The sequence below is a fragment of the Cryptomeria japonica genome, chromosome 10, assembly GCF_030272615.1.
Source record: "Cryptomeria japonica chromosome 10, Sugi_1.0, whole genome shotgun sequence".
Lineage (NCBI taxonomy): Eukaryota > Viridiplantae > Streptophyta > Pinopsida > Cupressales > Cupressaceae > Cryptomeria > Cryptomeria japonica.
Genome location: NC_081414.1, coordinates 160,001,938 through 160,016,917, shown reverse-complemented (window position 1 = coordinate 160,016,917; position 14,980 = coordinate 160,001,938).

The window sequence follows — 14,980 nt, the reverse complement described above, 5'->3', positions numbered from 1 at the left end:
TTCTAAAGGAACCATTAATATATGCATCTCCCTCCACTTGAAATTCAAAGGTGACTCATGATCTCTTTCCCTTTAAAGGGGAGTGACTACATTATGGTATTGATGCAGAAGCATCCTTGGTTCTTGGGAATCTTGCATCAACCAAAAATATTTTCATTTCAGTTTGTCTTATATTTTGCAGTTTCAATGTTTCTTTCTACATTTCACTGTATTTTCTCACCAGATCTTGTGGAGATAAATTTTGTTTGTGCACATGTTCATCTACCTTATACTAAGACTGCAAGACATTTGGATCTTTTTTTGACAAGTTATTGCTTCCAGAATGTAAGATAGTTTTTTGACTTGAACATAGGAGCCACTTGGACCTATCTGTTAATGGAGAATATTGCAGATCATTTCTATAGCTTGAGGAGCCTAATTTGCATTTTTACATAATAATCACCAATATTTTTCATGGCTTGTTTTGAGCATTCTTTTTCGTTACCAAGGAATTTTCGGTGGCTTAAAGAGGTGCTTCCAATTAATCTAATATAAAAAGTTCTCTTGGCCACCTTTGCTATTTTGTTAGTCTCTATTATGGATAGAGAGAAGAGAAGATATTTTGTTAGTCTTTTTTATGGATAGAAGAAAACAAAACAAAAAAAGACGCTCATGGTTGAGACTGTACTATCTATAACCCAAATTTTTTTGACCCTCCCACTAAGGACTTATCAACCTCATTTAGCTGATGCATGATTTCTAAAAGAGCCACTCTCTCTTAACAATAATAGGCAAAATCATAGGAGTAACTAGACTGCCAAAAACCCTTATAATTGTGTGATCCTTAATTAGAATCATGATCCCTAGTTATAAGTGATACCTAACTCAGGCTTAAGGTCTTTAGGTCTGAGAAAATCCTTAGCCATTGGGCTTAGACCCCACCTAAATTTCTTTTGCAAAAGACTCAAAAACTTTCTTACAAAGACATTTTTTAAATCCAAAGAGTTTGAGTCATTCATATGTGAGTCCCAAATATAGGTCCATTTCTGAACCGGAAGTTGCTCTCTGTTAGCCATGGTTACAATTTGCAAACTAGGATACCATACCTTAAGACCTTTGTATAGAAATATATGCATCAAGAGAAAATAATACCTGAATATTGTTGATTTTCCCATTTTGTAATCACACTGGCCATTATGCAAACCTTGAGCTACCACAGATGCATAGTCAAAAGGCCTATTGCTATCCCTACTTTGGATATTCATACAAACCATCAACATCTAGTTTGAAAGAAATTTCTTTGCATCTGCAACACAGACTTGACATAAAGCATAGTATGTGTCCAAAAAGTAGTTGACAAATAAGTCTATGTTGTAGGAGGAAGTCTTCTTCGATGTTAGCTTTCTATCATCCCCCTTTATGTGTGGAGGCCTAAATGATGCCAACTTTCTTCTATATAAGAGATCATTCTTCTTATACTCCATATCTAGCTCTTGTGGATCAATAACCCAATTTGTGTTAGGGTTGAGCATGAACACTTTGTTGATGACATTTCTAGAGATCTTTGTCATTCTACCACCTTAATTGGACATAATCTCCCTAGGATTAGGCATGTAATTTACAGCAATTGTAGCAACCAATTCAATATTCACATAGACATTTGGCACCACAAGTATTTCCAAATTGCAATTCCTTATATTGGACACTGGAACTCTCTCCTTCTTATTCTACCCTTTCCTCCAAGGTTGAAACTTAAGGGTGGAATCAATGCATCTCTCATTCCACTAGAGTGATCAATAATGAATTCATTTAGTCGAGACTCAGGCTTAGATCTCTTCTATGTCTTTGATGATCCAGGGAGTTATGCAATTATTTCATCAGAGAATTTTCTCTTCCCCAAATTAGAACTCTGTCATTTCTAGGGTTAGGGTTTCATGGATGGACATAAATGAGAAGCTCTTATAATTTGGCTCAAGTTAAACCCTACTGCACTCAAAAAACAATGAGCAATCTGGAACTATGTAGAGAAGGTGAAAAGAAAATAAGAATGCAATGAAAGTGCAAACAATAATCACTTCTCAGAAACCCTAACTATGATAGTGAAGAAGCACAAAAGAATTTACAAAATATGCAGAGCACTATAACTATGAATTAGAACAAGATCAATGTTAATATAGCTAAAAAATTTAGATCATAATGGGAAAAATGAATTCATTAACTAGGGGCACATATGTAGGTGTCATGGTGGGAGATAACTGTTGTAATTCGTATTTGAACATTGGGGCCCTAATAGAAAATTCCTGATCAATCGATGATGAATCAGAAGTAGACATGTAGGAGATTTTATATTTTTAATTTAACCATTATCCCTTAAGTCTCTACAGTATTGTGGATTTATCTTGGTCATTCACCTTTTCCCAATCACACAATCACACAACAATCTTAACCCTTGATCTCCCGTGAGAGTATCTCCCTTTATCATACTTAAAACAGTGGGGGCATAGGTCCCACATTCTTATTGCATGCAGTAGTTGTCTATATGTCCTTGTCTTATTGGTCAAACCATTTACCATTAGCCCTCATGGATCCCACATGCCATGTCTACAGTGTTGTTAAGGAATTGGACTCTTGATGCATCTTTGACTAGTTGTGCAATTGTGCAATCACTTCTGGTTGTTGATCTTTGTCAAGATATTCACTTGGTAAGTTGTAGAGGTTGTAGCCATATCGAGCCCACCTTTCTGCCATGTCAACCTATCCTCCATGTTATACATTGATTGGCCCACATATGTGCACAACAAGCTTGAGTGGGTCCCACCTACGATGTAAGTGATGGGGTTGTGTGGTTAGAACAAACTATCCCATTTCTCTAGAATTGCACAACTGCATGCAAATACTAGTCATAGATCTTGATGGACTTGAAAAGCACTGAGAGGGGGGGGGGGTGAATCAGTGACACCAAAACACACACTACTTTAAATAGTAACTGGTAGATGAACTTAACCAAGTAGTTAAACAAAATACATGCTATCCAAAATGAAATAACATCATCCACATAAAGTAGAACATCCACCATAACACAAGTGTTTATACTTGGAAAACCCAAGTAGGTAAAAACCATGGTGAGATGGAACTCACAAGTTAACTATTTGGAGTAATAGAAAACTGATCAGTTAAGGTCTTACAAAGAGCTCTGCTAGGAGCGAATCTTGTTAGAGATCCCAAGCTTGATTAGAATCTTATACCCTGTTAAGAGTACTACCCTGGTAAGAGTAACCTTGTTGAAGGATTTTAGAATCCAAACTAATGAATCACCTTGTTAGAGGATTTGTACAATGAAGCTTGTTAGAGCTTACCCAATTAGGGGATTTAGTTCTGTTGTAATGATTAGAAAATAACAAGAAAGATTTGATCTGTTCTGAGAAGCACAAACTTGCTTGATCAAATCATTCTAAGTACATTCAACACTTCTCTCCATCTAAACACTTATCGCTCTTTAGCAAAATTATTTGCATAGATCACCTCTACTATATTTGTTCTCTCTTTTTCATCTCTCATTGAATGCTTCACTAAAATGTCTTTAAATAGGCATAACCTTATGTCACTCATAGGAACACAATTTCCTAGGTGTAGTGTATCTAGACATTTAAACATAACTCATAACAAAAATGACCACCAAACAAATGGTGCTGGTAACGCATCACAAAATCAGATACCGATTAGAGTAGTCAATACCGGTTGGAATAAAACTAGTGAATCGTTGTCTAGGAATCTTCCACTTGATCTTCATCTTCACTTTGATGCCGACTTAGTGTTACCTCAGGTTATCTCTTAGGCAAATACTGATTAACATAAAGTACCAGTTAGAGATAGACCTTGAACATACCAGTTGGTAGTAAAAACCAATTGAAGTTATACTGGTAGTCAATGTAATCATACATGTGTGTGAGAGTGTTTCATTAATGACAATAAGTGATGAATAAATTACAATCATCATCAAGCTAACAATATCCTCCTTTGGCATTGATGGCAACACTTAGAAATTTTTGAGTAATACAATACCGCTAAGTGTGCATACAAAACATATTTACATATTTACTCATATTCCCCTTTTAATGCAATACTCCCCCTTAATGCATGCATAAATACAAAATTTTCAAAGACACACATACATATTATTACTCCCCCTTTGACAACAATGCCAAAATGATAAAGTAAAATATATGCATATATATAGAAAATCTGTATCAAAGTGTTCATCATATATTACAATTTTAAACAAGTTCATGCATTGGATATTCTCATGAAAATATTATTGAAATTCTGCTGCATCTAGGATAGAGCATTCTTCCATTATTCCAATATGTTGTCCATATACTCAAAGGTAGATAGCATTTGAGAATAGAATTCTTCCATTGAATCTAACATGTAGGTTTTAGGAGTAGCAAGAATAGCTTCTGCACTGGAGTAGGCTCTCTGAAGAATGTCAATTTGTGAGGTGAGCTGACTCTTGAGCTCTCATAGAGATTAGAATCTCTTAGCTCTCTCATTATCATACTTGTTCAGTTTGTCATTCAGTTCATCTATAGACTGGTTCCTAGATTGGGACATATGCCTTGCATAACCTTTCTATTTCCTACTCAGTCTCAACTTTATTCTTAGAAATATCAGAATAAAAGAAAGTAATATTGGAGGTAGAGGCAAGACACTTTCCTCCAGATTCAATATCTTTCTTTAACAGACTACCATTATGAGATAAAGTCATTTTTCTATTTTTAATGTGCTTAGCAAATTTATCTCCATATGCCTTCTTGTGGCTCTTCTTAGCAGATATTTGAGCAGCATCTTCAAGCGATTAGATTTGATCATATGCATTTGCAACTAACTAACCAAGTTTGCTAATAGGAGTAGGAAGATGTACGATAGAGGTTTCTGGTAGTAATCCAGACAAAATTTCTACTACATTCTAGATTGTCCTTGCCTCAATTCTTTGCTCTTTCAATCTCTTCTTGTGTGCATGAGATTGCATAACATTAGCAATCTTCATCATTTGAGATGCACTCAAGGTATTCATGTCAAAGGTCCTGAAATGCTTAAAGAGTCTTCATCATCATCATCATCAAGTAGTTTTGGCTTTGCCGGTTTAGGGGGTGTACTCTTAATGATGGCTCTTTCTGTGTTTTTCTCTGTTGCATCTTCTGTTTGCTGAGTAATAACTTCCTCAGTGGACTCCTTTTGAGTAGCCTCAATGACCGGTGAAGATTGGGGTTTCTCCAGTTGTTCAATTGCCGGCTCACTGGCCTCTTTTAGTTGATTACCCAGTTGATCACTTGATTTAACCTGTGCTTCTGGGATTATAGGAGGATCCATATCTACTGCAGTAATGTCTCCAGATAGGTCTAATGTGTCCTAAATATCTTCATCAACAAGAATAATGGAATCATCCTTCTTCTTGGTTGGATAGACAACGTGAGCTTGAACAATTTCTTCTTCATCCATTTCCGGTCGAGGAACATCTTTTGTGGTATCATCCTTACTACTTGAGTGGATGACATCTTCCCTCTTTTTGATTATACAAGCTAGCTGATGTGTCTCAGACTCAACAACTAACCTTTTTCCATTTAGAAGCTTCAATCATCTTACTTTAAAATCAAAATATGCTTTGTATTCCTCAATTAAAGCACTGATTCCATTTGATGATAGATTGGGAAAATACTGTACAAATACTTCATCAAAAATCTTCTTTTCTAATTGAATGGATTTTTCCCATTTATCTAACAAAGTATTATACAAAGAGACTGAAATATCTTTCTCCAATTCATGTGGAAATCTACTGTAATGACCCAAGTAGGTTAGTACCTGTTGAAGTACTTGCTTCTGCTCATCTTCAGTAAAAGAATTGTAATGTTCTTTTACATTGTCAAACATGTTTCTCCCCAATGACTTCAATATTCTTTCAAATGTTGTATCAGGTTTGTAGGTGGCAATGTGTATAGGTGTAGTTACCTTTGGCACTACCTTTACCTTCTTAGGTGTTCTATTGGTTGCCTTTTCTTGTTCTTTTTCTGTAGTTCATAGCCACATGGCCAAGGTTATTACAAAAGGTACAAACAATATTTGTTCCCTTTTCCATTTTGAATGGACTAAACCAATTGCCATAGGATTTTTGCCAGTTCCTATTTATCTAGTTATCAAAATTCCTTGTCTGGTCACCATATGGACTAGAATGCATGTGTGGTATAGGATTGTTTGATCCATATCTACACTCAATATGTTTATGCCCATACATTCCACAAGTGTAGCAATGTCCTTCAAACTTTCTAGACACATACCTAGCATTAATATTGTAACTTGCATTCACGTTAGGTTTGTTCCTACAAGCATTTGCAGTATGATGAGGCTTATGGCAAACAAAGCAGACAGGTTTGAAATCCTTCTTACCGGTAGTTTTATTGACTTTAGAAGTAGTTTTGTTCTTTGGATTGTTTCTCTTTGTGCCAGAGGATTCACCTTTTTCAGTTGTATGAAAACCAAGTCTAGAGATATCACCCTTAATTCTCTATGATTGAATTTGTTCTTCCAACATGGTAGAACTTTTAGCGAACTTCTCTAATTTCTCATTGGATTCAGTAATCTTTTTGACAAGATCTTCATTATGCTTAGACAGGTTCTCTTGCAGAGACGATGCCAACTCAAGATCTAGCTTTAGGTTTTCCTTTTCTTCTGTTTCAGCTATTAAGTCCTCAATCATAGTATCTTTTTCCCATTTGATCTTTACGATTTCCTAATCTCTTACCTTGATAAGATCTTTAGCAGCTCTTCTGGCTTCCAGTTCTTGACTCATGCGGATAGTGAGACCTTCTAGCTCTCTTCTTAAATTCAGTTTCTCACCATGCAACTTTTCAACTTCTTCTGATAAAGCATCAATATTAGCTTCATTTGAAGATCTATTGTCAGATAGTTCTAATAGTTTTTTAGATAGCTCTCTCCTCTTGAATTGAGAAGCTTTTAGTTTGCCCCTAAGGGATTCAACTTCATTTCTACTAGCTTCTATCGCCCATGGTAGTTTCAAGATTCCCTTCTAAGTGATTAGGCTTCAAAGAAGTTTGGCTCTGATACCAATTGATGGACTTGATAAGTACTGAGGGGGGGGTGAATCAGTGACACCAAAACACACACTACTTTAAACACTAACCTGTAGATGAACTTAACCAAGTAGTTAAACAAAATACATGCTATCCAAAATGAAATAACAACATCCACATAAAGTAGAACATCCACCATAACACAAGTGTTTATATGTGGAAAACCCAAATAGGTAAAAACCACGGTGAGATGGAACTCACAAGTTAACTATCTGTAGTAATAGAAAATTGACCGGTTAAGGTCTTACAAAGAGCTCTGCTAGAAGTGAATCTTGCTAGAGATCCAAAGCTTGATTAGAAGCTTATACCATGTTAAGAGTACTACCCTATTAAGAGTAACGCTGGAGGATTTTAGAATCCAAACTAATGGATCACCTTGTTAGAAGATTTGTACAATGAAGCTTGTTAGAGCTTACGCAGTTAGGGGATTTAGTTCTATTGTAATGATTAGAAAACAACAAGAAAGATTTGATGTGTTCTGAGTAGCACAAACTTGCTTGATCAGATCATTCTAAGTACATTCAACATTGCTCTCCATCTAAACACTTATCACTCTTCAGCAAAAGTATTTGCATAAATCACCTCTACTATATTTGTTCTCTCTTTTTCATCTCTCATTGAATGCTTCACTAAAATGTCTTTAAATAGGCATTCAGACCTTATGTGGGCCATAGGAACACAATTTCCTAGGTGTAGTGTATCTAGACATTTAAACATAACTCATCACAAAAATGACTGCCAAAAAAATGGTGCCGATAACGTATTACAAAATCAGATACTAGTTAGAGCAATCAATACCGGTTGGAATAAAACTAGTGAATTGTTGTCCAGGAATCTTCCACTTGATCTTCACCTTCAACTTCATCTTCACTTTGATGCCAACATAGTGTTACCTCAGGTTATCTCTTAGGCACATATCGATTGACACAAAGTATCGGTTAGAGATAGACCTTGAACATACTGGTTGGTAGTAAAAACCAATTGAAGTTATATCGGTAGTCAATGTAATCATAAATGTGTGTGAGAGTGTTTCATCAATGACAATAAGTGATGAATACATTACAATAATCATCAAGCCAACAGATCTAATCAAAGATAAAGGATAGTTAAACAATAAATGAAAAAGGGCGAACCAGATGGCTAACACAAGGGGCTAGTCATCAGGACAACATAATGGGCCTCAAAAGATGATTTAAAACACTGGAAACTGGCTGCTAGGGGTCACTGTTGAAATAGATCAAAAAGAGAACACAACATGGGTAGGACTTAGAGTTTAGGGTTTTAGGCTTAAGCCTTTTAAAACACAGAAGATGAACCCTAAACCTTATGACAGAATTTTTTTCAAAAAAGCATCCCAACACCTCACTGCCTATTACTAGATCCCTCTTTCCTCCCTCATTACCTTCACTAGATCCCTCTCTCCTCCCTTACTACATTGTTAGTTAAGATGAGAGGGGGGGGGGGTGAATCATAAAAACTCACAATACAATATATTTATCAGATTCAACCTCGGTAGCCTCTATTGATATGTAACTATGACTATAAATCATTCAAACTCATAAACAAAAATGCATAAGACATTATAACACATTCAACACCAGATTTAACATGGAAACCCAAATAGGGAAAAACCACTGTGGGATTTCGGACCCACTAAGAAATATACCCTTCTAGAGTATGCTCAGTTAAAAGCTAATCCAGTTACAGATTACAAACACATTGCTAGATGTGACTCAGTTAAGGGATTTCCCTTAGACTTGTTAGAGTCTTGCACTTTGTTAGAAGTGATCTTGTCAAAGGATTTCAAACACTCATTTAGAATGTTACGTTGCTAGAGGGTTTACAAATAAGACTGTTAAGTCCACTCAGTTAAGAGATTTCCTGTCACTTACAAAATAAACAATAGTAATAAAATATATCTGCAACTTCACATTTGAAATGCTAAAGCAGATTCTATTTGCTCATAACAATCTTGTCATACGACTTATCTTGTCCCTTGTTGGGCTTCTTAATATGTTCTTCAATCAGATCTTCAAGCTTATGTGCTCGGTAAATATCTATGTAGCATCATTGTGCTTACATTTGCCCACATAGATTGTTCATTAACAATTCCTTATTTATAAACAGTTCCTAATTGCTTAATCTCCTTGATCACATTTCCCATGATCAATCTCAGCCATCATATCTTCAATCTTGACTTGGTTCAATGTATCCTTTGATCTAAAAAATGTTTTACCTTGCCTTGGAACTTGCATTCCTTTCTTGGAACTTGTGCTAGGTTATTGCGGTTCAATCTGTGCTGTAGATCTATCTCCTGTATTTTCATTGCCATAGATCCTTAACAAACTTCATGCGCGGCATACCAATCATTACAAATCTCCAGCTCATTGGCATCCTTCATTTAATAATTCTTTTATTCAACCAATGCATTCTATTACTGCTCAATTGGCGCTCGATAAATACTGAACTTTACTCTGTAGACATTCTGCCTTCTTTAACCGATATCGATAACCTTAGGGTTTAATGACTAGGTTCTTAGCTTAGTGACAACGTATAGTATTAAACTTATATTCAACAACATATGTAGGATATCAAAACAATCATAACAACATGATCTCATCATTGTCTAACTCAGCAATAGTTTCCCATTGAATAACTTATTATTCCCCTTCATTATCACATTCTTTTTGTGTCACTTACCGACCTCTTAGTTTTCATCAAAACATACTTCTCAAGATATGGCAACATCATACTGAGTCAGAAAATCAATTCCTTGACATCAATGAGAAAATAATATTATTAAGATAGAAATCATCCTTCTTTAGTTATATCAATGATCTCCAACAACCTTCTCAATATCCTTATAGAAATGCCAACAATCTTCCTTTGTGAAAAATGCTAACATACTCCCCCTTTGGCATTGATGGCAAAACCAACTTTGATGGCAATACCAACATGATTTGTTTCAATTGATTCGGATTCAGATTGTTGTAAAAAACATTTCCTAAAATTTTCTGGAATTCTCCCCCAGTCATTAGTCTTCTCCCAGCTTCTTCATTTAGTCTTCTCCCCCTTTGACAACAATGCCAAAAAGAAAACTAATTCATGATTTCTTCCTTTGTGAAGTAATTCCCTTGCAGTTTCATTCTCGGTCAGAGTATCTTTGTCTTCAATCACTTTTCTTGTACAACTTTAGGTGACCTCCTAAAGTGTAAGGCAACATCAAATCATTAAATAGTTATCCTATTGAGTCAAAGAATTGATGCTTTCACCGAACTCTGTCAGTGAGTACTAGATAGGGGTAGGACCCCTAACTGACTTCTGAGATACTCAAAAGTGTCCCTTGGTAGTGGCTTTATGAAAATATCTGCTATTTGTTCCTTTGTGCTAACACATTCTAGCACAACTTTCTTTTATTGAACTTCTTCTCTGAGATAATGATATTTTATAGAGATATGCTTTGTTTTAGAGTACATTACTGGATTCTTTGAAATGTTAATGGCACTAGTATTATCACAGAATATAGTTACTAGCTTGGTAACTTTCTCATTCATACCTTCCAACAATTGTTCGATCCATGCTATATTGGTACAATTTAATGCTGCTGCGACATATTCAACTTCAGCTGTTGACTGTGAAATGCATCCGTGTTTCTTGCTAAGCCAACTTACTAGTCTATCACACAAAAAGAAAGCTCCACTACTTGTGCTTTTCCTATCATCAATGTTTCCTACCCAGTCAACATCAGTATAGACTTTTAGATCAAAAACATTCCCTTTTTGATATACTAAGCCATAAACTTCAGTGCCTCTCAGGTATCTGAAAATTCTCTTGATTGCTGTCATATGGGTTTCTTTGGGATCTACAGAAAATCTTGCAACTATACCTATTGCATGTGCTATATCCGGCCTGCTGTGAACTACATATTGCAACTTTCCAATCATAGATCGGTAAAGTGTCTCATCAACAGATGCATATTCATCATTCTTTGATAGTTTATAGTTGGTAGTCATAGGAGTACTTACAGGTTTAGAATCCTCCATTCCAAGTTTCTTCAAGATTTCCTTTATATATTTGGATTGAGTAATGAAAATCTCATTTTTCTTTTTCAGTATCTGTAGACCTATAAAATACTTTATTTCACCAATTAATGACATCTCAAATTCTTTGCACATTTCTTTTCCAAAGTTCTTACATAAGGAGTCATTTCCACAAAAAATAATATCATCAACAAATATGGCTGAAAGCAGTATACCATTGTTCTCATCATTTTTCATATACATGTTGTTGTTTTCACTTGTTCTTATAAATCCAATCTTGATCAAATAAGAGTGCAATCTTTCATACCATGCTCTAGGTGCTTGCTTTAGACCATATAATGCTTTGTTTAGCTTACATACCTGATCTTTGTTCTTGTCTTCAATAAATCCTTCAGGCTGTTCAATGTAAACTTCTTCTTCTAATATACCATTTAAGAATGCAGATTTAACATCCATTTGATATACCTTGAAATTTTTGTAAGCAGCATATGCTAACAATGTTCTTACTCCTTCAAGTCTTGGCACAGGTGCAAAAGTCTCACCATAATCAATTCCTTCTTCTTGAGCATAACCTTTGCAAACTAGTCTTGCTTTATTCCGAATGACCTTTCCTTTTTCATTCAGCTTGTTTCTGAAAATCCACTTTGTACCGATTACATTTTTCTCTTTAGGTCTTGGGACCAGTGTCCATGTTTCATTCTTCTTGATTTGTTCAATCTCTTCTATCGTAGCATTTATCCAATCTTCATTACTAAATGCCTCTTTTACTATCCTCGGTTCAAATTCAGATATCAGACGTGTTTTGTCTCAGTTTGTTCCTTGTCATTACTGTATCATCTTTATCTCCTATAATTTGACTTGATGCATGATTTCTTCTGACATACTTGGCTAATACAGGCTCGGTAGGCTCTGTATGATCTTCTTCATCCCTCGGTAACTGAGTATTCTGTTAATTTTCTTCATCAACTTTCTCGATAGGATTTCTCGGTTGAACATAAACAAATTCTTCATAATCTTCTAGTTCTTTGGAATCTCCTTCATCATTTCTTTCTGCAAATTCATCAATTTTCACATTTGCACTTTCCACTATTTTATTAGATGATTTGATCAAACATTTAAATGCTTTACTTCTAGAAGAATAACCAAGAAATGTTCCTTCTTCACTTTTCTGATCAAACTTTTCATTTCTGTCATCTTTGTGAACATAACATCTACTCCCAAATATTTTAAAATAGCTTACATTAGGTTTCTTGTCATACCAGATTTCATACGGTGTCTTCAAGGTTCCTTTCTTCAGTTGTACTCGATTCAGGGTGTAAACTGTTGTGCTAATTGCTTCTCTCCAAAATGTTTGAGGTACCCTCTTTTCTATCATCAGGGTTCTGGCACAATCTACAATTGATCTATTTCTTCTTTCAGCTATCCCATTTTGCTGAGGTGTTCTTGGTGTAGACACTTGTCTCTTTATACCATGATCATTGCAAAATAGGTTAAATTCATTAGAAATAAATTCTCCTCCTCTATCAGATCTTAGACATTTCAACTGTCTTCCTGTTTCTTTTTCAACTCTAGCTTTATACCATTTGAACATTTGAAAGGCTTCTGATTTCTCTTTTAAAAACATAACTGGCACCATTCTTGAGTAATCATCCACAAATAATATGAAGTATCTATCTCCATAATAACTTTGAACTTTCATAGGACCACAAAGATTAGTGTGTACAAGATCTAAAATTCCTTTAGAAGTGTAGGACTTACTTGTAAAGCTTGACCTTGTCATCTTACCCATGTGGCATCCTCGACATATTACATTCATAGGTTTTTCCAATCTTGGTAGACCTCTTACTCAGTGCTTCTTGCTTATTTTGATCAGATTATCAAAGTTTACATGACAAAAACTTTTATGCCATAACCAAGTATCATCTATTTTAGCATAAAGACAATTGTTCTGAGTTGAGTTAAGATGAAATGTATTACCTTTTCTTTGTGTCCCGATAGCAGCTAGCTTTCCATGTTTGTCATGAACTTTGACACATCCCTTCTAAAATTCTATTTGGTATCATGTATTGTTTAGCTATGCTACACTCAACAAATTGTATTTCAAACCTTCAACCGAGTATACATCATCACATTTAGCATTGTCAAGAAGTGTTATGGATCATTTACCTCTTACTAGACATGGTGCATCAATACCGAATCTTACATAACCTCCATCATAATCTTCTAATTTAACAAACTTGTGTTTATCACTTGTCATGTGATGTGAGCATCCACTATCTATGATCCAAGAATCATTTTTATTTATATGAGATATTAGGGCTTTTTCTTCATACCTTTCTTCATCTGATCCATCTTTGATAGCAACATAAACAACTTCCTCTGTCTCAGTCTCATCAGATTTATCATCATTGGATTCCTCATCAGCTACTAGGTATGTCTTTCTATCTCTCCTTCTAAAGTCTCGGTGTCCTCTATATTGGTTGTCTTTCTGTTTGTCATCTTGGTAGTCTCTCTTTTCACTAGATTCCTTGTCAGGACAGTTAGAGGCCATATGTCCTATTCTATCAAAGTTAAAACATTTTAAAGGTAGCTTTCCTTTGTACTTACCTTTGCCTCTCGGTAACCTTCTAGCTAATAATGATTCAAACTCTTCTTTCTTTCTGATTTCCTCATATAGTTTGTGTACCTCTTCCATGTTTTTGCGAAATCTTTCACTTGCTCCACTGTGATTTCCTTCAGTATACTTATACATTCTATCATTGTAATCATTAGATTCACCAACATGAAAAGAACTGAATGCAAATTCAACTTTATTTACCGAAGACCCACTATTATCAAAATTACTTAACTCAAATGCATGTAGCATCCAAAGAAACTAGCATATCTGGTACAGACCTTAGTTCATTGATTGCAGAGACTTGAATGGCATAAGTAGGTAGAAGTGTTCTAAGAAACTTACTTGTTACATCCTTTTCTTCAATAGTTCCTCGTGCTCCTTTGATTTGATTGACAGTCTCCTTTAACCTTGTACAGTATTGGGTTTTGTTCACACCTTCATTCATTCTCATGGATTCAAGTTGACCTCTTAGACTATCTACTTTTGCTCTCTGAACATGTTCATCACCACCATACATAGATATGAGCTTGTTCCACATTGCTTTGGCATCATTGCAGCCTTCTAGGTCATTAAACTCTGAGTTGGTTAATGCTAATGTTATTTCAATCATTGCTTGAATATGTTCTTGCTTTGCCTTTATCTCTTCCATTGTCATCGGGTAGGTGCTAGGTGCAGTGTAATCATTCTCCAGATAATATGTTGCATATTCTCCAATTCTTGATAAATGCAGCTTCATCATTTTCTGCCATGTGGAGAAACTTGACTTGTTTAGCTTCAGTGCATCCCTCTTATACATCTTTGGATCTTTTACTCAAGTACCTTTAAATTTTTCTTCCAGAGTTCCAAGCTCTGATACCAATTATTAGTTAAGATGAGAGGGGGGGGGGGTGAATCATAAAAACTCACAATATAATATATTTATCAGATTCAACCTTGGTAGCCTCTACTAATATGTAACTATGACTATAAATAATTCAAATTCATAAATAGAAATGCTTAAGACATCATAACACATTCAACACCAGATTTAACGTGGAAACCCAAATAAGGAAAAACCACTGTGGGATTTCGGACCCACTAAGAAATATACCCTTCTAGAGTATGCTCGGTTAAAAGCTAATCCAGTTACAGATTACAAACACATTGCTAGATGTGACCCAGTTAAGGGATTTCCCTTAGACTTGTTAGAGTCTTGCACT